The sequence below is a fragment of the Anolis carolinensis genome, chromosome 3 (genome assembly GCF_035594765.1).
Source record: "Anolis carolinensis isolate JA03-04 chromosome 3, rAnoCar3.1.pri, whole genome shotgun sequence".
In the NCBI taxonomy this organism is placed as follows: domain Eukaryota; kingdom Metazoa; phylum Chordata; class Lepidosauria; order Squamata; family Dactyloidae; genus Anolis; species Anolis carolinensis.
In genome coordinates, this window is record NC_085843.1 from 273,156,147 (window position 1) to 273,181,874 (window position 25,728).

The 25,728-nt window shown below is 39.1% G+C and overlaps 1 protein-coding gene across 7 annotated transcripts in view; it reads right to left on the bottom strand.

Annotated features, from left to right (window-relative positions):
* The window catches only part of tbl1xr1 (TBL1X/Y related 1), a 186,964-nt gene that overhangs the window by 83,316 nt on the left and 77,920 nt on the right, over positions 1 to 25,728 (bottom strand). For all 7 annotated transcript variants that reach the window (XM_062976777.1, XM_062976773.1, XM_062976774.1 and 4 more), the window contains one exon: positions 10,396 to 10,460. The gene's annotated coding sequence lies outside the window, so the exon portion shown is untranslated. The remainder of the gene's footprint in view (positions 1 to 10,395; positions 10,461 to 25,728) is intronic.

Consider the following 25,728-nt stretch of genomic DNA (forward strand, 5'->3'; position numbering starts at 1 on the left):
TTCTGAACTTTTACCTGCAATCAAATTGTTGAAAACAGTATTCAAATGGCCAAGCAATGTGTCTAAACTGTTTCCTAAAATCTGAGTCTATTGTGCAAGTTTATTATTTATTTTTAGAGTAAAAAGAATTAAAAGACCAACACACTAAGACAAGTATGAAGAATCTCATTCAACCAAAAGACCAACATCAGACAGGTTCTTAAGAGATCACATTCTAGTTGTAAGAATTGGCAAGAGAGAGAGAGAGAGAGAGAGAGAGAGAGAGAGAGAGAGAGAGAGAGAGAGAGAGATCAAAATCCAATACCAGACTACATTAGCTTAAAGCTCATTTTTGCCATTAAGTAAGCCTTATGTTAGGTGTTTCTGGAAACCACCAAAAATGGTGAAATAGATAAAGAAGAGCAGTATCCAACAGCATAAGCCTGAAGTTTCTCTAGACAAGGATAACATTGGCTTTCAGATAGCGTATCATTCCCTGTAGTTTTGTCCAATCAGACAGGAACACAAGCTACCCCAGAGCTTTCACTATAGATATATGTCACCAAGTACTTTGACAGAAAGCTTATTTTGTCCGTCCTCCCCCCACCCACCCACCCCCCAAAAAAACAACAACAGATGACTATAATAATCAAGGCAGCTATACCAGTCAACACAGACAGTATTAGATTTTTGAAGCAACCATCATTTACAATGCTGGAACCTCTGAATTTCTAACACCTGCTGTAATGCATGTTGCTACTATCTCTGGTTTTTCCAGCCTTGTGCTCTGGGATTGATGAGACAGAAAGGAAAAACCACTGAGCAACAGTTCCCTTTTAATGCAAAGTATTGCACGCATACTTGACCAGCAAAAACTCTGCCTCTGGACGATCTACTACTAAGATGCCTAATTCTATACCCTGTGTGAATTATGCAAGGTAAACAGATTTTCACATTCTTTTCCTATTTTCTAGAATGTTTTTTTCTGCAATTTTTACTATTTTAAGTAATTTATTTAGGATATCTTCATGATGGGCGAAGGTAAGGAGCTATACAGAAAACAGTGTTCTGTTTACATGTAATACAAATATAACTTGGCAATCTGTCTTTGTCTTGGGAAATTCCAGCTATGCATGTTGAGAGCAAAGAGAAAAGGAAGAGTTAAATGTGATCTCTGAAACCCATTAGACAAACTTGATTTAAAAGATTGATTTAACTTGATTTAAAAGTGGGGGAACATTCACTGAAGCCCACAATTGCTTCACAAGGAAGACCCCTGCATCTCACCATAAAAAAGGATCACTGAATGAGAAATGTGGAAATTATTTTGCAAGCTCCACATTCTATTCTGAATACGTATTTTGAACATATATGTTCAGCTTTCTTCCCTACCTATTAAAGAGTTACAGTACAGTGTTATTGATCTCATACTAGAAATGCTTGGGAGAGAGAACACTGAGGCCTTTATGAGCCAGGTGAGTCAAGAACATCAATACCTCACAAATATCTTTTGTGGATCTAGGAGTATAACAATCCAGGTGAGGTAAATCATAATTTTATTCCCAAAGTGCATAAATTTTAGTTGGTAGCAACTGCTCATATGCTTTTAGGATGGCCAAAATCTTCCATACATGACTGTGGCGGCACCATTCTGTAGATTATTATGGACATCTTTCAGTTCTGGGCACCTCTTTTTAATGCTATAGGTTAGGAGAAGGAAAACAAGAGGGTATGGAGGGCAAAACATGAGGAAGGTTTGAAGAAGTTGGACATGTTTATTTAATTACTACATTTATATCCCGCCCTTCTCACCCCGAAGAGGACTCAGCCTGGTGAAGAGAAAACTTAGGGGGTGACATGATTGCACTCTTTAAATATCTATAAGATTGTCAGGGTGCCTGTTTTCTTCTCTGCTGTCCAAGAGGGAGAACAATGTAATGGTTTTAACTTTTCAGAGAGTAGGTTTACATTGAGCATTAGAATGAACATATTGATAAAAAGGGCCGTTTAGCAATGAAGCCAACTAGTTCGAAGTGAGGTCTCCTTCTCTGAACATCTTCAGGACAGATATCTAGAGGGGAAGCAGATTCAGCAGAAGTTTCTTTTTGTGCTCATGTTCTGAACTTTAAGGTGCATCATATTATTACAAATGTGGTAAAATATGCAACCTTGTTTTTGCAATACACACATTATGACAAGACTGCCTAGGATGAGAAGCCAAGAGACTGTAATATGTCCTGCATCCAGCTTCTGAGAAGTTGTGCTTTCACTGTTTAGTTCAGGGGTGCCAATCAGGCGATCGTGGACAGAATCCGCAACCAGCAAAGCTAATGATTTTTTTTTTCATGTCAGGAACGACTTGAGAAACTGCAAGCCGCTACTGGTGTGATAGAATTGGCAGTTTGCAAGGACGTTACCCAGATGTTTTTGATGTTTTTACCATCCTTGTGGGAGGCTTCTCTCATGTCCCCGCATGGAGCTGGAGCTGATAGAGGGAGCTCATCCGCACTCTCCCCTGGTTGGATTCAAACCTGGCAGCCTTCAGGTCAGCAACCCAACCTTCAAGTCACAAGGCTTTAACCCACTACGCCACCGGAGGCTCCCAAAGCTAATGATTGACAAATGCTCAGAGGTACTATTAAACAGCTTCATAAAAACTGCATGACTGTCACCTTGACTAGCTGTTGCCATAGAGAACTGAATCAAAACTGATTTGTGAAGCCAGATCCCAGCACTGCACTTTCACAATTTATAGTTTCACCTACTCTTGCTGAACTTTACCATTCAAAACATTTTTATTTGAAGAACAGTAATAACGACATCTAGATTGCTACCTGCCTTGACCTTGCTCTTCCAGCTATTCTCTGGTGCCTATGACTCATTGCCTTTCTGCTCCAGATTTTTCCATTACAAAATCAACTTATGCAGTTCTGCCACCAACAATGTACAACTTCAAGCTTTAATTTCACGCACTATCCTACTGTTTGACTCAGTGAGTCCACTAGCCCAAAAGCATCTGTATGTTTTACAACATTTTTACTGTGTTATGTGTTTCTCTGAGTTCAACAGTCAAATACACATTAAAAATAATCCAATACTGGGGGGGGGGTCATTACAAGCCTTATCTATTGCATGCTTCCCTATCTTGATTATAGCTGCCTTCTGTGCCAACCAACACTGCCAATGTTTACTAGCAATGTGAGCTGCAATCCAGTACATTGTGAGGATAACAAACTGGGAAGACTGTTCTGCTCTAACAGGCAATCTTTTTCTCTTTTCCGAAATGATTTCATACCTACAAGCCAAGAAGAAGCCACTTCCTAGTGAATCCATGCCAGCATATTCTCACATCATGGTTCACAATCATCCTTCATATATAATCTTTGCCTAGAGTTATAAATCCATGCACACTACTACTGTATATTATTGTTTTGTACACTTAAAGTATTTTCATATCACCTTTCTGTATTACTGTGCTCTTTCAATGAGGATGAAAACCTAAGAATATAAAACAGTAAAATATTACATGAAACACAATGCTATATATAACCAGGACCACATTGGACCATTAAGCATATGTATGATCTGTTTGCTGCCGTAACATTTGTAGAATATATTTATTTATCTAATATTTCAAATGCAGACAGGCCTCCACATTTTCAGTTTTGACTTTTGCAAATTTGATTATTCACCCATTTGGTTAAAATATTCATTTTCGGAATCTCTGGTCCTCCAATAAAATTCCACGATCGGTTTTCAGCAGAAATTCAAGAGGTTTTTTCTCACATTTAAAAATTACTTCTTAAGTAATATATTGAAATTCCTGTAATATCAATAGACAAAAAACACAATGTAAAAAATAGCATTTTTATTCACAGTATTTTACTTTCACAGGGCTTTGTGGAGAACCAGCAAATGTGGAGCGGTGACTGTACTTTATTTAGAAATGCATATACAGGTTTGGGTCTTTAGCTTCTAAATCTGACTGCTGCCCAATTAAAATAGCTCAATATGAAAGCCTTTACTGAGTTTCATGTTTGTCCAAGTGTTTCCTGTATTCTTGAAAATGCTTCATGATGATGAAGAGTAAAGAACAAATTAATATACTAATATTATTTGGTTCTTTTTTTAGTGGTGATGCTGAGTTGGTGTTGGAAGAATATTTCCCAAGCTATATTTCAAATCTAACAAGCAAACATGACTTGTACATGCTAGCGGAACTTTATTTATTTTGAAAAGGAAAAGGGAAAATGAGACGTTACACCATGTGTAGCTGCCACTGAAAATAGCAAGTTTACATCAATTCTTTCATGTAGCCCTGTCCCCAGGTAATGTCAATCTGGACACACATCATGACACGTCTGACTCTACTGCATGGAAATGAAGCCTCCCAAGATCATTGGTACACAACAAATGGCGAATAATATACCCAGCTTCTTCTGCTGCAGTTGCTTGGGTTGACTGTACTTATAGGATGTCTATGCAACATCTTACCTCCCTGTAGTCGAAGCCCAATGGATTTATTATGATTTTATATATCTGTTACAGTGGGCTTTTTGTATCCACTGAGGTTTGGTTCCAGGACTCCCATTGATATGTAAATTCCATTATATACAATGTATAGTAAAATAGTGCCCCTTATATAAAATGAAAAAAGCAAGATTCACAATTTAACTATGGTGCATGAAGAAATACAGTAGAGTCCCGGTTATCCGACTTCCGTTTATCCGACACACCGTATTATCCGACGCACTGCCGGGGGGGGGGGGGGAGCGTGGCAAGGAGGGAAGGAACTTTTGCGCCCATGCATGAAGGAGGGTGCAGAGGGGAGGGCCAAACTTGAAAGGCGCCATTTGAGAAACCTTTGAAACTGAAGCCACAGGAGGGTGCCTGGAGAGAGGCAGGCTCAGAAGGAAGCTTTAATGGAAAATTTCTTCCCCCCCCCCCCCCCCCGGCGCCTTCCTTGTTTACCTTACAGGAGCTCAAAGGCTCCCACCAGCTGTTTCTAGGGGCGGGCAGCGAGGCGGGCTCCGTGTGGAAAAGGGCCCGGAGCCGCCATGCGCATGGCTGCCTCTGACGCGGCGTCTGTCTCCCCCTCCGCCTCCTCCTTCGCATCTTCCTGGGGAGGAAGAGGGAGAAAAAAGATCTTTTCTCAAACTCCCTGCCGAGGGAGAAAAAAGCTCTTCTCTCGAGCTCCCTTCCTGCCAAGGGAAAGAAAAGCTCTCCTCCTCCTCCTCCCCCTCTTCTCTTGAGCTCTCTCTCTCCCTTCGGCTGCTTGAGAGAGCTCAAGAGAAGAGGGGGAGGAGGGGGAGGAGAGCTTTTTTCTCCCTCGGCAGGGAGTTTGAGAAAAGATCTTTTTTCTCCCTCTTCCTCCCCAGGAAGATGCGAAGGAGGAGGCGGAGGGGGAGACAGACGCCGCGTCAGAGGCAGCCATGCGCATGGCGGCTCCGGGCCCTTTTCCACACGGAGCCCGCCTCGCTGCCCGCCCCTAGAAACAGCTGGTGGGAGCCTTTGAGCTCCTGTAAGGTAAACAAGAAAGGCGCCGGGGGGGAGGGGAGAAGAAATTTTCCATTAAAGCTTCCTTCTGAGCCTGCCTCCCTCCATGCATAGGGCCTCCGTATTATCCGTCAATTTCAGTTATCCAACATTGGGCCCGCCCGTTTATGTTGGATAACCGGGACTCTACTGTACTTCCTTTTCTCTTTCCTTAGCCTTCCATCATTCAACTCTAGCAGATTTTACAGGTATTGTAGGAGTATGGGCAGTTGATCTTAGGAACATATCATATATTTCATTCAGAAGAACTGCAATTTCATTTTAAGCACTTTTATACAGACATAATCTGCACCCAGTGACTTCTTTTTAATTTGTCAGGGAAGTCTTGAACTTCTGTTACTACTGTTTAACTCAGATCCTCATGTCTCCTCCTAGAAACATTATTTCTGATGTCGGAAAAAATATACATTTTGAGGCATAATTTGTTTCTCTCTCTCTCTCTCTCTCTTTCTCTCTCTCCCCTCCCCTCCCCTGGTAACCCTTATCATTTAATTTTATTACTATTCAATTGTCCAACTACCTCCCTGGTTGGTTTCCAGTTTTAATTTTGAATTTAGAAATCTATATATTAGTCTTGATCTCATGTTTATCTCCTGTTTATGTTTTTTATGTTCTTAAATTTTCTGCATACCTTTCCTTTGTACAAGTGTGTGGGCTTCTAAAAAAAAAAACCCAAAACCTTGATTGAGACTTCTAGTTTATGAAGAAAATGTTTTCAGCTCATAATGACTTTACACTATTGTTAGCCCTGCTAACTTAACCCAGGGTTAAGTGTCACTAAGGGCAACATCAGCCCTACTATTGCCTTAACAAAGGACTGTTTGCAATTGTAAGATGGCATAAATATAAATAAGTTGCCCTGGCATCGAAAGCTTTGCAAGCCGCATGCAATGATGTGACATACTGGATTTGGCCCATGGGCCTTGCATTGGACACACTAAAGTTTGATCTATTGTATGCATTCTAAGTAAATCTCTATTCAGGTGTATGCCCAAATTATCCAAAGAGAATTCTGGCCCTTTTAAGTCTTCCTTGCAACTTCTTTTCTAACACTTTCATCATTTTAGGGAAGCTTCCTCTTTTGAACTATAATGATATCCTGTGGTGTATTTCCACTCACATGCAAATTAAAATTAGTAGGTCCATTTCCAATGAGTTGAACCTGCTTGCATCACTCACCTGAACTTAGTCAGTAGATTTCAGAATTAAATCCAAAGTTTGCTGGACATCTATTCTAGAGAACAGTTACTTAGGCTATCAAGAACTTTCATCACTTTGTTATGACAGGAGCATTAATTCATTAATAGGAGATAAGTTGGAATTCCCGGATTATAACAACCTAAGTCTGTCTGTAAACGAGGTACTTTTTTTTTCTTTAACAGAAAATTAGGTACCAGATGATACAAAAACAACATAACAGCAACGTTGCTATAACAAGTCATTTAAAAATCCATGTGGATCTGCTGGCAGAATTACTGCTATTTTTGAAAATAACTACTCCCTACACTTCTTCCATACACTTCCATACACTTTGAAAATAACTCCCTACACTTCTTAATCCTCAACGTATTCTTCTATTTGAGTAATCTGTCTTTGATGCAAGCCTTAGTAATGGATACAACACAGGTTCCTTCTTTTGTTGTTATCATTCAGTAGCTTCCGACTCTTCGTGACCTCATGGACCAGCCCATGACAGCTGTAGCCATCACTAGCTCCTTCAAGGTCAAGCCAGTCACTTGAAGGATAACATCCATCCATCTTGCCCTTGGTTGGCCCCTCTTCCCTTTTTTTCTTCCATTTTCCCCAGCATCATTCTCTTTCTTGTCTTCTCATTATGTGGCCAAAGTACTTCATCTTTGCCTTTAATATCCTTTCCTCCAGTGAGCAGTTGGGCTTTATTTCCTGGAATATGGACTGGCTTGATCTTCTTGCGGTCCAAAGAACTCTCAGAATTTTCCTCCTACACCACAGTTCAAAAGTGTCTCTCTTCCTTCACTCAGCCTTCCTTATGGTCCAACTCTTGCATCCATGGCCCCTTCTAAACTGCCATATAATCCAGTTCAAGGCAAATAATCTGGATTTTATATGGCAGTGTAGAAGGGGTCTGTGTGGTATCCATTACTAAGGCATGCATCAAGGACAGATTACTCAAATTGTCCCTTGATCTTGGTTGTCTGCACACTGTGCCATTCAACGTTAAGCCATTATAAACATCCTATTACAATGGTATAGGAGATGCAAAGCCAATGGTGAATTTATTGTCAAGGCTAAACTGTAATTGAGAACCTCATAACTTAGACTTTCAGCTACAATAAGTACCAGTTTATGGTATTTCATTTTTATTTATAAAGATAAATATGTGGTATATATAAAAGGAGCACACAATACCCAATAGAAATGCAGGCTATGGAGGTCCTAGTCTTCTATGTTTTGTTATGGTTCTCTTAATGTGCAGATGCTGTCTGAGCAACATTCAAAGACAACTTCTGGAACAAAAGTGTTACTGCATACCCCAAACAACCTCACCAAAAGATCTCTCTATCACAGGGTAGTCTATGAACTGAGGCAACAGATGGATCCATATATTCCACCTGTCACAATATATGACGCTATTTGGGAAAAGCACCACATGGTGTTATGTATTCTAATATGCTGTTCTGAAAATTCTGTAGTTTTACAGATTTAAAAAATACCTGCAAAGATTTTCAGTCTTGACATAAGATGTAGGTCTCAAAATGTAAAGACATCCCACTGAAAAAATTACTGATAACTGCTATTTATTATCATTATTATGTACCCCAACTTTATCTCCCCAAAGGGGACTCAAAGCAGCTCTCCCACATGTCAGCAAAAACAAAACAAAAAATGAAAAGGCTATTTTGTGAAAACTCATTTTATACACAAAACTGTGTGTTTTGTCAAATATTGAGCAATTCTTCCACTGTAATCACTTGGAACAGTAACCTACAATAAAAAGAATAGCAGGGAAACTCCCATAATCTCACAAAACTGGGAGACACCCTTTCAATTCTTTGTTCCTATGTGTGAGAGTAAATATGTGAATATTTATGTATCTGCAAGAGACTTCACTAAAGTTAACATAGAAAGAAAACATTGCCAGCTAAGTTTCTATTGGCTGCAGCAGCTTTACCCAACCTGATACCTTCCAAATGTTTTGGAAGTCAGCTCTTTTCAGCATCATATATCATAGTCAATTATGAAGAATGCTAGTTTGCAGTCCAAAGTAGCTGGTCTTCATCAGAACAGGTAAGGCTTTCCAGGATTTCAGAAAGGGGCCTTTCCAAGTCCTCGTTGTGGAGACCAAGCTTTGGCCTTCAACATACATACTGTGAGCTCAACAATAAATTATGAAATTTCTTCAAGTCTAGACTCCCATCCATAATGGAAACTTGTTTTCATTAAAAATAAATTTTAAAAGTTGAACCTGAAATACCTGTCACATTGCATGTTTCAACCAGCACTACACTGTTCTTTGCATTACACAATCGTGAAAACACACAGAGCACTATGCATAGTTTCTTTTACAGAAAGGACCATTTTCCTGCTCCCAGCAGTAATTAAGGATCAGTTATCTCTACACCAAGTAACAGGCTCACAACTATACAAATACTTATTTTCTGGCATAACCTGTAGGGGGAAAATTTGGAATAAATGCAACAGGGCTTGAAACAACTTCTTCCTGGCATTTTAAAATTTAATGAAGTGTTGGGAGTAGTTTAATATGCAATGAGTCATGTTTTTAAGAGAGGCAATAATGCAGAACAATATTTCAGTCTCGGATAAATCTCGGTATGTAACAGTACAGTAATAGAAGGGACAGGCTTTTTTCTGTCAGGGGAAAGGCAATTTGGGAAATTACACAATTCTGAAAAGATAGAAATGAAAGGCTTAGAAGACACTAAATGAGGTACAGTACTTGAAAATGTCTCAACCTCACCACCTATCTTCTTAAACTGACAACATTTTGGCCAGCAGTATGACTAGCAAATAAGGTTTAGAAAATTAAAAATCTCTTCTGAACATGAACTGTATGTTATACAGTATGGACCTTATATCCGCAGAACTGATACGCATGGTTTCATTATTCACAGCTTCACTTATTCATTTCTTTACTAAGGGCCTCCAGTATAAGCTACAATCCCCTCTCAGTGCCTTCATCATTTATACCATTGAAAATAATAGTATTTGCTATTATTCATGTTTCATATATCCACACAAAGTCCTGGAATATATCCTGCACAGAAATAGAGGATACATTACTATCTGTAGATCAGTCCTATACATCTGTTCAAAGTGGCTTGGGGTTACACTACCACACCCTACTACTCATGATATGACTACCCATAATTCATGAATGCATTTGTACATTGCAAAAGAAGTGGAAACATATCACACAGACAAGAAGAACTACTCAAATTGAGCTCAAGAAATATTGATTCCAATGTAAATGTTAAGTCAAATGTAGAAATAATGGGGAGGGAGTGGTGAAGTGGTCAGGATCAGCCTACATAAACCTTATCCATTCCCAAGTACATGGCCTGAAGAGATGTACATCTAAGCCAAAACGAAATCCCAGAAGTGCTTCTAACTGCACTCATCACGTCGGATTCGACTAACTAAAATATTACAAATGAACAAAATATACAAAAGCACACACAAATGCACTTGCGCACACACGCAAAATCAAACTGCTCATATCACCCAATATAAATCAGATCTAATGTGTAAAAGCATTTTTACTAAATAGTATGCTTGTTTCTCGTTTTCAAGTTGGAGACAATTTTATGAAAGGCAAGTGAAAGCATGAAATCATGTTTGGGGCATTCTTGGGGTACTTACCATTGGCAGAGCATTGATGGGTGGAAGGTTTCCTATTAGGAGCCTCCAATCACAAGAAAATGGTACTGGAAGGAAAAAAGAAAATAAATTTAAAGAAATTGCCAAAACAGTATGGCATTAACACACCATGCTATAAAGAGTGGTGAGACCAGATTGTGCAAAGTATTTTTTTCACCTTGAATTCTGACAAAGAGAAACAATATTCATCTTGTCACTTGTCCAAGGAAATAGAAGCAAATGATAAATAATATGTGTTAAAATATGTTAATCCAGAATAAATTTACTTCAATATTGAAATGAGCTAGAGACATGCACAATGGCAACACAGGATCTGGTCTGCACTATACAGTACAAGATACATTTTCATAACATGCCATCTCACCTAATCCCTAAAAAATTGGGCTTGAAATATTGCATAACATACTTATGAGCAGTGGTGCAAAAAAAAAAAAAATCTGGGGTGTACCAGGTTGTCAAGCGCTGTTTACAGTTAAAGTTTTTTTCCTAGCACTACTTAGAATGGCCAAAGCTTTGACCCTTTGCATTAAAAGGATTCACTATAACAAGAAAACCTATGAAACTTCCCCAGTTTTTGTTAGAAGCCATAATGGAAACTGGTTTTAAAAATATTTTCCCATCCAGTACCAAATTCTTTTTTTTCTTTTTTTGGTGTTATACAAGCACAAAATATGCACCTGGTCTGGAACTACAATCAGCACCAACAACACTAAGATTGTGTTGGTTCCAGTAAGATTCACCAGTCTGGAACACTAAGATTCCCTAATGTCAGAATTTGCAGAAAGATACATCTATAAACCAAGAATACACCCCCCCCCCCCAATATAAAATCAGTAATGAAGAAAATATGGGGCGATGAGTGCTTTATTTTGAATCATAAACATGTCTATCTCAACAGTGCATGGATGGGGGACCACCTAGGGATTTCAAGCAAGTCATCTTGAATTCTATCATGAAGGATATGTAGGATAAAATTGGTTAAATAAAGAGATATCAGAACAATCTTTTCATAACATAACATCTCTCCACAGGAACTCTATTTTATGAGGACATCATCAACAAGCATAGGCTTCAATCAGATATTATTTATTTATCAGATTTATAGTCTAACTTTTCAACAATTGAGTGAAATCCACATTTTTATGAGCATACAACATTCAAAGCAAGAATCAAGTACAATAAGAAACAAGTAGAAGAAATGGGGATGGTAGGTCTGTGTTCAAGTTGCCTTTCAACTTGTGATGCCTCCAAAAATTTTGTAGCTAACCCCCAAAGGCTTGAGAATGTAGGTCAAATTTTCTATCCCACCAAATTGGTTGATGGAACAGAATCAGTTAAAGGATACCCTTAGTGGGTTTAGGAAACAACTAGTCTTGTGTTTCACACTGGAAGCATTAAGACAGGTGTTTGTGGCTAGTCATTCACCTAAGCTCCAAAAGATGGGTATGTGGGCTCACTAGATGAACTCAGCACCTAGATTGGTTCATACAATTTGAATACCAACCCTACTAAATACATAGAGATTTATTTCTGGGTAAAGATGTCTATAAGTCAATGGAGCCTACTTTGCCTAACTTTGTAATTTTGAATATATTTGTTGCTGGCAAACAGCTTTGGACCATTCTTATCAGCCCACTACTACAGTCAACCCCTACCTATACATAAGATTACCCTTCATCCTCACCAATTTTCCTGTTAGCCTTAATTTCACTTGTAACTTCATCTTCTTTTAAAAAAAAAGGAGAATAGGCTCATAATTGAGTATTACCCAAGTACTACCAAAAGTGGTAGTACATGCACCTCTATGAGCTATCAACTGTTGATCCCTGAAAATAATTACATGCAATAATAATTAGTTAATATGGTGCAAGTTCCCAGAATAGTGGGGGCTTGGGAAGCAGTACCATAAGGATAGCACCAAGCGGTGCACTTTTTTTTTTAGTTTTTCAGAACTCTATCAAGCACGCATGTGCTTTCAAGACATCTTATAGATTGTGAACCCACAAATGTCATAGTTGTCTTAGGCAAGGAACACTCAGACGTACTTTTGCCTGTTCCTTCCTCTGCAATATAGCCTAAAGCACCTGGTATTCATTAGTAGTCCCCCATTCAAGTTCTAATCAGGGTAGATTTGGCTTAGCTTCAAAAATAAGAGAGATGGCTAAGGTGGTACAAAATATTTAGGAAATGGGGAAGAAACCCCAAAGTCCCAAAAGTTAGGCTTTCTATTTTTTCTTCTGCTATCAGTAGAATGATATGTTAGCTAAAAGTATTGAAGTATTAGCATTTAAGACAGCGAATAGATTAAAAATACATACATACTGTAATTACAATGTTCCAAAAAAGTTAATTACTTAATACAAAAAGCACAGCATTTTCATGCTGAGATCTAGTATTTGAAACATTTAACCAAGTATAGTTAAATAATATATGTTATAACCAATCAAGTGTTGCCCATGTATTGTGGTTATGAGAACCAGTAAAGTACAATGATTTAGCAGCTGGAACAAGAACCACACCTCTGCAGACCAGGGTTCAAATCCTTCGGTAAACTTTGAGCAAATCACACACTCTTAGCCTCAGAGGAAGGCAAAGGCAACCTCTTCACTGAACAAATATTGTCAAGAAATAAAAGCTTAGCATTAGGGTTGCCAGAAGTAAAAAATGACTTGAAACACATAACATCCACTGTAGTCATTATTTGCTGTGCAGCTAAACTCATCTGCAATGTGGAGATTAAATTAAAGACTTTTGGATGTGTGGGTGTCAGATTACATCTAGCAATGCATAATAGGATGAAGAATTAGTAGCCACCTTCCACCTCTGGGAACACAAAGGCTGGCTGTAACTCTAAGATGGACTGATTGCCTTGGGCAAACCACACAGGCTAGTGAGTCTCCAATGAACATATAATTCTGGAGCACATTATACAATAGTTAAGAAGCTATATGGATGGGAAGAATGACAGATTACTATAAGAGAATTCTATAACCAAACTAAATATTTTGTGCATGTGTCTGTTATCTGAGGACTTGACTCCCTACCATCATTTTTGAGTGAACAGCAGAATTAAAACTGAAGTGGGGAGTCCCTAGCAAGGAATGCCTCCACACAATGAATCCATGCTTAATATTCTGGTCTAAATAAGCAATGGGTCCATACATGTACATATACACCATTCAGGGAAGGAGTTGGGGAGATTTTTCGTTACAAAATCTGGTACGATACAATATACAAATCATGTGTTGTAGAAGGCTTTTAATGGCCAGAATCACAGGGGGGTTGTGTGTTTTCCGGGCTGTATGGCCATGTTCCAGAAGAATTTTCGCTTGACATTTTGCCAACATTCTGAAGATGCCTGCCATAGATGTGGACAAAATGTCAGGAGAGAATGCTTCTGGAACATAGAGAAACTCTTGTACATTAGGCACAAAATGGCTGCCGTGTGTTCTTTTGAGGTAGAAAGATGGGGAATATAAATCTACTAAATAGATAATATGTTATGATCTATCACAACAGATTAATCTACATTTATTTAAGATTCAATAACAATACAAACTGCAACCCAGGGAGGTTTTTGATTAATCCCTGTCTCCATCCACTCCCACCTCCAAACAGCAGTGATAAGAGGAAAGTGGCAATAAACACAAAATTCCTTGAACAAAAAGTTGGAATGAAATTTCCATTGGTTCACACTGTCCCAGACATCAGTCTTCTCAGGACTTCATAGAATAGGAGCCAGTAGTTAGAAACTGTGAGGGCTGCAGGGTACATGGGACCAATGAAGGCCCTGTACAAGACATAGGGCTCCGACTAACTTTACCCTTGAAATACAACCAAATTTCCCCACGTTTTTAGGGAAAGCCTATGTGGAAATACCTGAAAATGTCCTGCAACACTGTGGGGATCCTACTTCAAATCAGCAAGAACCTCCTCTAAAGGGTATATACTAGGCTTGTGCATTGTGGCTGAACTTCAATCCGTTTTGTCTGGCTGAATTTCGGGAGACCCCGGGATCTGTACTTGTGCACCTCTTGAAAATGGGTGGATAGCCAAACAGCCGTTTTCTGTCTGCAGCCAAAAAATGCGGCTAGATCCAGTCCATTGGCGGCAATGGGGGCCTTCCCAGACTCACCTTCCAGACATTTTAGGGCTATCAGGATGAAGAGGACCACAATTGGAGGAAACACCCACCACTGTTAGCCCGCCACGCTTCATAACATTTGGGTCATCCCCTGATTTTCAGGAAATTCTTTTCTTTTTAGAGCACAAAGAAAAATATAAAAGAGAACTTGTTTTCAAAGGAATGAAAATATAGGTAGCTAGGTAACTAGGTAGTAGTTTTCTGAGAATGAGGCTTTTCTGTTTGTTTGCTGAGATTATTATTATTATTATTTTATTAGTTAATCTTTAAAAAGTAAAAACGGCTCGGAAGTTCCAACTGGTCCAACGAGCGGCAGCCAGGATGTTAACTGGGGCCCCTTACAGAGAGAGGTCAACCCTCCAGTTCAAGGAGCTCCACTGGCTGCCACTTACTTTCCGAGCCCAATTTAAGGTGCAGGTGCTTACCTACAAAGCCCTGAACGGTTTGGGACCATCCTACCTCCGTGATCGCATCTCCGTCTACGAACCCACGCGTTCACTTCGGTCATCTGGAGAGGCCCTGCTCATGATCCCGCCTGCGTCACAAGCGCGGTTGGTGGGGACACGAGACAGGGCCTTCTCTGTGGTGGCCCCCCGACTCTGGAACACCCTCCCCAAGGATCTCAGACAGGCCCCTACATTGGAAGTCTTCAGAAAGAACTTGAAGACCTGGCTGTTCCAATGTGCCTTCCCAGATTAATAGGAAATCTCCAACACCAAGTCCCATAAGCACTTTATTAGAACTAAGATCGTATATCGCACTCTGCACTTGCCCTATAAGCCTTATATATCACCTGTCACATCAGCACTTTTAATCTTGTACCCATTACTCTGGCCCGGCCCAGTTTTATTGTGTTTTAGCATATTGTTTATTGCTTGTTGTTTATACTGTTTTAATTGTTTTTAATTTGCCTTTTGTTTTGTATTGTTATATTGTGTGTTGAGGCCTTGGCCTTTGTAAGCCGCATCGAGTCCTTCGGGAGATGCTAGCGGGGTACAAATAAAGTTTAATAATAATTAATAATAATAATAATTTTCTGAAGGAGGGGAGGGGAGGAGAAAAAGAAGCTAAAAGGTGAATCAAGGCTGTCAGAGCCACCCAAACATTTTTAGAGAAAGGCACAGGAAGAGCAAAGATGTGGTCTCTCTTTCTCCCAAGTCCCCAAAAACACGCATTCACCCCACCCACCCATCCCGCAATTTCCCAACTCCCAGTCCCACTAAATAAAAGGAATCAAGAAAATAAAGGAAAATCAAAAAGATTCAATGCAACAGAGGCCAAGCTAAGACAAAAAATAAAGCTGAGAGCAAGTGGCAAGACACTAGAACTGAAGTACCCCCTAAAGCCAGAATGCAACTGAGAGCATGGAAGGCGCTCACCCCATTAAGTAGACACAACTTGTGTAAGACACGTCACGGCCTTCTTCTATTCTGATTGGCCCAACAGGCAAGGCTCACAGGGGAACCCCATGCAAACACGTGGCAGCCTCTTCACCTGATGCCAAATAAGAGAGGAGGAGGTGTGACCGGCTGCCGCATGGCCCGTTTCGGCCAGAAAAAACATAGCAGCTCAGCCCTTACCATTACGGCCCACCGAACAAGCCGGATTGGCCAAAGGGAACCAACCACAGAATCATAGAATCCGAAGAGACCTTGTGGGCCATCCAGTCCAACCCCCTGTCGAGAAGCAGGAAAATCACTTTCAAAGCATCCCTGACAGATGGCCATCCAACCTCTCTTTAAAAGCCTCCAAAGGAGCCTTCACCACACTCTGGGGCAGAGAGTTTCACTGTTGAACAGCTCTCACAGTGAGGAAGTTCTTCCTAATGTTGAGGTGGAATCTCCTTTTCTGTAGTTTGAAGCCATTGTTCTACATCATAGCCTCCAGGACAGCAGAAAACAAGCTCCCTCCCTCCTCCCTATGACTTCCCCTCACATATTTATACATGGCCATCATGTCTCCTCTCAGAATAAAGCTTGTTCTCCAGACCCTTGATCATTTTAGTTGCCCTCCTCTGGACATATTCCAGCATGTCGACATCTCTCTTAAACTGTGGTGCCCGGAATTGGATACAGTATTCCAGGAGTGATTGACCAAACCGAATTTGTGCACAAGTGTAGTATATACTGTGAGTTCTGATAGCTCCACAGGGCAAACATGTCGGCATAGTCTTTCATGGGTCCAAAGAGAACTGAAATGGTGTGATATTGTCTTCAGATATATGGAGCATGCCTACTCTGTCTTATAGGATTGTGAGTTGGATTTGTCTTACATATGTCTAAGAATCAGGTGACTCGGACAAAACAGAAAGTGTGCCTTTCAGTAAATATCTGGTACCTGTCCTTTGTGCAAACTGGAAACCTCTAGTACCTGTGATCTAGCTTGTTCCACAATTCTTTCTACTAACCGCACGATTCTCCTTTATCCAGGAAGTAATGGAAACCAAGAAATATCATTAAGTAAACCAAGCAAAGGGTGGACATAGAAATGGATATTATTGAATCAGAGATAGTCCCAAACTAGAACTTTGAAGAAGGCTTAAACTGAGGCCAATTTAGTCAATAAAACCGGGAATCTATAGCAGAGAGGCAGGAATGGCCCCAGCCGTGATGTAAGACATCCCAATTAATCAGGTCTAGCCTACTGAATGCAATGGATAAGCAAAGCAGTAACTACATAATAAACCTGCATATGATCAAGGATGGCCTAGGGTGAGGAGACCTGTAATTACCTAATTAATATGCCATTTATTCAGTGTTTTACATGTCACAACATTAGGTGCATCAAGATTAATGGGCCCAGCTTGGGTAAGCTCAGTGCAGAAATGAAAGAGAAAGAAATAAAAAGAGGAAGAGAATGAACTCATGCCTTTTTTTCACAGACTATGATTTAGAAATAGGCACATACTGTATACTTAATAAGAATCCACCTGTACTATAAATAAAAAAGACATATCTGTAATATTTGGATGGGAATTATGTGGACACATGTTTAACTAACTTGTACAACTAGTATAAGATCTATTCCTGCTTGGAGACCCTTCAAAATATAGAACGGAACAGGGTGCATAACAAGGTAAAGTCCTGTGACTATTAAGCACTACAAAGCCTCTCTGTGAATGCAGGTCTCCTAGTGTGGGAATCCGCATCCAGACTAGGAACCTACTTTTCAATCTTGTAAAATAAAGAATCCTAAATCCCAAAGTAATCTAATTGACATTTCCAGAATCCACTTGGATTTGCATGCTATTCAGCCAATGCATGTGCATAAAAAATTCTGGGCTATGGTAACTTTCCTCTCGGCATCAGGGTCAGTCATCCAAATATAACTTTTCAATTTGTTTTTGGATCTTTCATTCTAACTTTCTCTTCAGCAGTGTGTAGTCAGCAGAACATTAGCTATAGTCACCCGAACATCTGGCTCTGCTTCTAGGAATTTACTTTATGGAAACTGATTTCCTACACTTTTGAGATACACAGAAATGTATTACAGATTTAGATATAATAATCATTCAGTCTAGCAACTCCTGCATTCTATCATGAGGAAAACCCATATTAGCTTGCCAACAAGCTAGATGCTTTAGAAGATCTATATTAGATAGATGCTGAATAGTTTAAAAAAAAACAAAAAAAAAACAGCCCTCCCCAATCTAGTGACCACAATCCCCATCATTCCCAGGCAGATGTTTGCCAACAGTCAGATCATGATGTAGTGCCATCATAGGAAGACATTGGGTTGGGAAAGTCTGCTTAGAAGGCTGTATCAAGCAATCTCTAACTCTGACAGTTGGTTCACACTTGCTTTATATCTACAGATCTGTTTTGTTGGTATTTTCTTTCTCCATTCAATTTGGCTGCTGATGCTGGTTTATGGAATGCAACAATACTGGAATAAATTTTACCATTTTATTACATCTTCCTTGAAGCAAAGAAGCGAATACTGAAAGCCAAAATGCATGAAGGCAATAAGAAATGATGTTACACATTAGCATTACTTACTGACTTTACCTGTTTAATCTGTACAGCTGTAAATTAATCTCGGAGATTCCCTAAGGCAACAGAGTCATTGTGGACTGGCAGTTAAAAATGCAACTATTTGTAATCTACAATCTATCAATGAAATAGGCTTTTTACTGAACATTAAGAAAGAAAGATTATTGTCTTAACCATCAAGGACACTAGCGGCTATGCCCAGTACCTTATCACAAAATAATCCTGATGGTTCACACCACCCTAGAGAAAAGTCTGTTTTTTTCAATAGCAACTCCATATGTACAATTTGCCTAATAATCATGAACACAATTCTCAATAAAGTCCAAAAATAAGACAAGTCCTGGATGGGATTGCACCCTCTCTGAAGGAGAAGGTGTGTAAATTGGATGTACTCCTAGATCTATCTTTGCCATTGGAGACCCAAGTGAACTCCACTGCACAGAGAATGTTTAGAACCAGCTCAGACTGATTACTCGCTTCAGTCTTTCTTATCCCGGGCAAATTTATCACCGTAGTGTACACCTTGGTAACTTCCTGATTAGATTACTGCAATGTACTCTACGTGGTGTTGCCTCTGAAGATTGCTCAGGAGCTAAATCTAGAGCAAAATGCAGAAGACAGTTTGTTGATTGGAATAACATATAAATAATATGCATCCCTGATCTTACAGGAACTGTATTGGCTGTCGATTCTCTTCCAGTCTGAATTCAAGGTGCTAATGTAAATAGCTTGGGACTTGATACCTGAAGGAGCACTTCTCTCTACATGTGATCTTTCCCCAAAGTAATGAGAATGATTTATTTGCACAGTGCAGAAGGCCCAGGAAAGGAAATGGGAGCTAAGGCAGGAGGAGAAGGAACCCAGCTTGACCTTCCTCAGTTCAATCCACATCATTGTAGCAGTCGGTACATTAACAAAGTACGTAGCAGTTTTTGTGTCTTGTTACTGAGATGAGGGCGTTGAACAACATCTCAAGTGAAGACTTCCTCCACTGTCGCAAAGAGTGGCAGCCACACTGAAATCAGTGGTTTTGGATACAATGAGTGTATTTTCAAGGGGATAAACTGTAATTGCAGATATGTTCAAAATACAATTTTTTTAAAAAATCATTCTCCTTACTTTTGGAACAGACCACATATATACCTTTCCAAGAAAAGGGCGCTCTTCTGCATTGCATCAGTTGGGGGCAATATAAAGTGCAAGGACTTAGGAGAGGGCCTTTATGGTTGTAGGACCCCAATGTGGAGTGACTTCTCTTTGGAGAAACGACTAGTACAGATTTTCATTTTATTCAAGCACCAATTTTATTTAAAATTTCAGGATTACTTTTCTTTACATGTTCATGTACATGGCTTTTAAAACGGTAGTTTCAAAGTTGCTGTATCTGTTGCATTTAAAGTACTTTTATTGTTACTGTTTTTAATATGTTGTTATATTATATAAATTTCAGTCCAGAAATGTTTGAAACTCTTTGTATTGTTTGCTATCCTGATATCCTGTGATAAAGTGTGGGATAGAAGCTTTTTAAAATAACAACAATAACAACAGTAGTAGTAGGAGTTTTTTAAACTTGTAACAAGGAAATTGCAATGAAACGCGTTTAAATGAAGCCTCACATTCTCAAACTCTCCTTCTTTCTAGGCCTGTCACACGTAAACCATTTATTCCACCTAACTGTAATTATACTGAATTAGAACCAAAGAATTATAAGGCTTTCCTGTTTTCCCAAAGGCTCCTTGTATTTATAGTGTGAGCTGCCAGAGAGGTCATACTGGCACTGGGCAGAGCACAAAGATCCAAAGTCTGTGCAGCCAAAAGACAAGCTTGCCAGCAGTCAATAGAGAAAATGTTTGACAAATAAAAGGCACCCAAAGCCACAGCAGCAAAGTCTTGAGCTCACGTCCTCAAACTATAGCCTTAAAAATGTGTAAGATTTCTGTATCAACTATGGCTGTTGAAATATTTATCTGCAAGCTTTCCACATCAACACTCTGAAGGATGAGAACATAAACCTTTCGGAGTACTAAAGCTTCCATAACATAGGTGCACTTCTGATATCAAGCCCAATTCAATTCGCTTTTCTTTAACCCCATAGAAAAATGTGAATAAATTAGCAGAGTAAAAACTTTCAGATAAACTGTATTTAGTTAGCCGTCCACATCTGTGGTTATAACTTCTGCAGGTTTGTTTAATACATTCTCTCTAGGAATATCTAAGCTTTCCTGGAGTCAACACAGTCACCTTCTACTTACTTACTTACTTACTTGCCATCCCCAAACTTATTTTTTTTTTTTAAAAAAAAAAAAAATTCAATCAGTTGTCTTTCTGGAATTATTTACAACATACATGCACAGGATACCTGGACTCAGATATAAGTGCCATTGTTTCCACCATTTCTGATTCCTCTAACATCCCTTTTTGAACATCTAAGCAGAATGATTTCTAAATAGGATGAATTCAATTTTTCATCCGGGGAGAGTGCAGATGAGCTCCCTCTATCAGCTCTAGCTCCATGCAAGAACATAAGAGAAGCCTCCGACAAGAATGGTAAAAACATCAAAACATATGGGCATCCCTTGGGCAACATCCTTGCAGACAGCCAATTCTCTCACACCAGAAGCGACTTGCAGTTTTGCAAGTCCCTCCTGACACGAAAAAAAATTAGTATCTAGAGTGATGTTGAACAAAGGTGCAATAAGAAGCAACAACAATACAACAAAAATAAATGTGTTATATGTCATATGTTTTCATGGACTAGTTTTTCATAGATGAATGAAATGACTTGCTATATAAAGTATACACAGGTCAGAAGGAAATGTAATATGGAAAATACAGAGACAACTCTATTATTAACAACAGCCATTTATACATCAGTGAATGCTATTAAGAAAAACATTCTAGCATTTCATAGACATGAACACATGCAGTAAACAAGTTTCCTTCTTTTTACAAATTATTGTTCCAATTAAAGCCACAGATGGTAAACTTCAACCTCTTGGTGAGTCATCACTAATTATTTCTCAATGCTGGTTCAGTTTCCTTTCTTGCTCATTTAAATTTTGGTCAATTCTGATAAAACTAAATTGCAACAGAATTCTCACCCATCTCTAGCAAGACTGAGCATATTTTTCAAGTTTAAATTTTTGTAAATCAAAATAAAAAGTAAACCTAAACACATCAGTTATGCATTATGACACCTGGAACATTTGTGGAGATATAGCTGCCATCTAAATCTTTGGCAACTGAGTTAGTATCCTTTTTATGTTATTGGTTGCCAGCTACTTTTAGGGTAGAGGCGAGTGACTATCAGAAAATACAGTATTACACATCTATCACCTAAGACCTGTCGAAAGCTTCACTGTCTGAAATAATTGCAGAAATATTAGTTAGAACACATGCATACATGTGTGTGTGTGTGTGTGTAGAATTAAACTGCATATTAAACTTTGGGTTGACTTTTAAAAGGGAATTTCTGTCATGCACTAGGAGTAAAGGATTACATATGCAAGATCCCATTTCTGAGATTTAATTCTTCATCTTTTTCTTTCTGCAACATTATGTGCTGATAACATGATTCTATCATTTTTATTTTGTAACAGCCTGTGCCATACACAGATTTTAGTGGTTTTCAATTTCAGTCCTTAGGAATAAGGTTCTACAATTTTAGTTGTAACACTTTTCCTTCTAGAGTTGAGTTATACTATTTACAGGAGTGTTCCATTACATATATGTGTTTAAAAATACCATAGTAAGTATAAATTTCTCAAATTCTAGACATTCTGGCTGACAGCTTTTTCATACATGGCTATTTGAAATCTCTATTTTGGGGGTTGGCAAAACGCTAGTACAGTACTTCTTAACTCTTCTTATACAAGAGCCAGAGGCCTGGATTTTCATAGAAATATTTCTCAGAGTTTCAAAGTCATTTTCTCCTTTTCTGAACAGTTGGTGGGTGTAAGAAGGAAAAGAGCCTCCAAAGTCCCTAAGGACATCCAAATATTTCATTCAGAAGAAGAAGCCAACTTCAGTAAGGCCAGAGTACCAGTTTCTCACTTCCCCAGATTAAATACCAAGGGTATTTCCATTTTCAACTGTTTCTTTAATTCAATTACAAAAAGACAAGTAAATGTTATGCAATTCAGTTACAACCAAGAATCCAATGAGAGTGAAAAAGCAATTGCACAAATAAATACAAAGATGAGCTGCAATCCTAGTGCAATCCTCTAGATGTTTGTGCATACAATACTCCTATGGTTTAAGCCAACATGGTAAATTTTGAAGGAATAACCATAATAATGTGAGTGATAGCACAAAACATCTGGCTGGTGTAATGTCAAAGGAGATTCTATCTATACTGTAAGGGGTAACAAACAAAATCACTTGTTCAGCCAGATAGATAGGATTACCAGGTTCACTCAGGTCAGCAGCAGAAGGGAAGGGATTTACGTTCTATGCTGTATCTGTTATTCATAAATGTTGATCTCTATTTTGCTCCATAAAAAAAGAAGTCACTTTCCACTCTTCAAGGGAAAGACATGGATGCCCATGGAGGTACTCTTCCAATGGAGGAAAAAGCTGCTTCTATCTTCAATATTGTGTCCAATTTTGGGCACCGCAATTGAAAGGAGATGTTGACAATCTGGAAGGTGTCCAGAGGAGGGCAACTAAAATGATCAAGGGTCTGGAGAATAAGCCCTATGAGGAACGGCTGAAAGAGCTGGGTATATTTAGCCTGCAGAAGAGAAGGCTGAGAGGAGACATGATAGCCATGTATAAATATGTGAGGTGAAGTCATAGGGAGGAGAGAGCAAGCTTGTTTTCTGCTGCCCTGGAGCCTAGGATGCAGAACAATGGCTTTAAACTACAGGAAAGTAGATTCCACCTGAACATTAGGAAGAACTTTTTCACTGTGAGAGCTGTTCGGCAGTGGAACTCTCTGCCCCCGAATGTGGTGGAGGCGCCTTCTTCGGAGGCTTTTAAGGAGAGGCTGGGTGGCCATCTGCTGGAAGTGCTTTGAATGCAATTTCCTGCTTCTTGGCAGGGGGTTGGACTGGATGGCCCATGAGGTCTCTTCCAACTCTATGATTCTATGATTCAACACCAAAACACCAGCGTTGTACAATGGGCCCATCCTATCCTCAAGTTCTGCACCCACTGATTCTATCCACCTTAGACCAAAATATATATAATAAAAAAACCTGAAAAGTCTTCATAGTTGTGGGGGGCTGTGTGATTGCAAAAGAGATGACAAGACCCACAGCACATTCAAGTCCTTTTGATGACGCCCCGAAGATGCTGAAATGTCTGGGTTCACGTTACCATAATGTAATAATACGGGACTTAATCTTCGGCATTTTTTTGTATCCACACAGAGTCCTGGAATCAAACCCACTGGATATGGCAGGCCTACTGTAAGTAAGTATGAATACACAGTAAGTGGCCCTCAAATGGAAGCAGGTAGATTTTGGGGCACCGTAACCTTCACAAAAAATCAGAAGTACTGCCTTCATGCACCATCATGCTTATTGTGGTAGCAGGCATACTCTGTCACCAATAACATTGCCATCCACTGTATCTGCATTAGCTGCAACTAAACCTTGTGCATTAGTCTCCATCTTTATCAGTACGAAACACGGTGTTAGAAAATCTTCATTGAAAATATCAGCATATTAAAGGAAACCTCAGAAAGGGCAGAAAGGGTTACCATCAGCATATCAAGAAACTCCCAATTGTTTTTCTCTACAAAAAAGAAAGAAAACTGCATCTAAAACTAGGTAGACATCAGTCTTCCAAACTTTTAACAGGAGCCCTTGAGACCACAACCCAAACTAGCTGTAAAAGATATACACTTAGAATAAAAAGAAAACATTTTAAGATGAGATTTTTTTTAGTACTGGGGCTAAATGGAGCTTATAGTCCTCCCACCCCTCCTTTAAAAAAAAGACTTTTGATTTTCCAAAGGTTTTTTCATTTGAGCAATAAATGTTAGGGCTGCAATGGAAGGAGAATCATTCTAAAATCATTCTATTGTAAAACAACTGGGATTCAAATTGGATCCAGATATAATCACTGCCCACCCCAGTCTAAAGTACAGGACACACCCAGGTAGATGGTGTTTTTACATTTTCTCAATCCATTAACATTTCTTCCAACGTCATACTTTCCTCCACTTAGTACTGCACTGACATCTGTATTACATTAATCCATTTCAGTGTTTTTTGAATGCTACAGTAACTAGCAGACATCTTTGAACATTGCCAAATGTCATTTCAACTCACTTCAGGCAGTTCTGACGTTTTCTGCTTGTTAGGTTTTGTTTTAATTTAAAACACATTTTAAAGAAAATCCAAATAACCTAGAAAGCTCAGAACCATCTGGTCAACCATGTCCCTCAAAATCACATGCTGGTTTAGATTTTTGAAAAACACCCTAAATATATACATAGAAAAACCACACAGAACATAGAAGAGCCTTTTGCTAAAAATGAATGCTGACCTCTCCCCTTGACTTGCTTTCTTCTATTTCCCATCAACTTTCCAGTGGATTACTAAAGCATCAAGAAAACAAATAGAAAAAAACAACCTTTCTCCCTGTAAGCTTTAAATGTGGAATAACAGTGGCAAGTTCCTAGTGTGTGGGCACCATTTTTCTAGCTGCAGAACACTCTGGGCACCACACCCAAGTTCTTCATAAACCACTGCAAGGGTTATTATTATTATTATTATTATTATTATTATTATTATTATTATTATTATTATTATTATTATTTTATTTTTATACCCCACCCCATCTCCCCAAAGGGATCTCCCCAAAGGGACTTACATGGGGCCAAGCCCAGGTCAAACAGGCAATGTAAAAACACAACAATAAAACAAATCAACCAACAACAAAACAAATCATAAAACTAATAAGGTCACATAAAATAGACATACTTCGATAAAATCCTGGGCTGGCTCCTAAAAGAAACTGGGCCAAAGAAAGTGTCAGTAGTGTCAGATACAATCGAGGAGAGGACAATACCAGAACTATTGTCCCAATTAAAGTGCTGGGGAAGGAGTAAACAAAGGAAATTATGGCCGGCTAAAGGAATGAAGTGCAATAAAGATAAAATAGGCAACAAGCCAGTCCTTTACTATGGAAGTCAGTCGCCAAAGGCCTCTTAGAAGAGCCAAGTTTTCA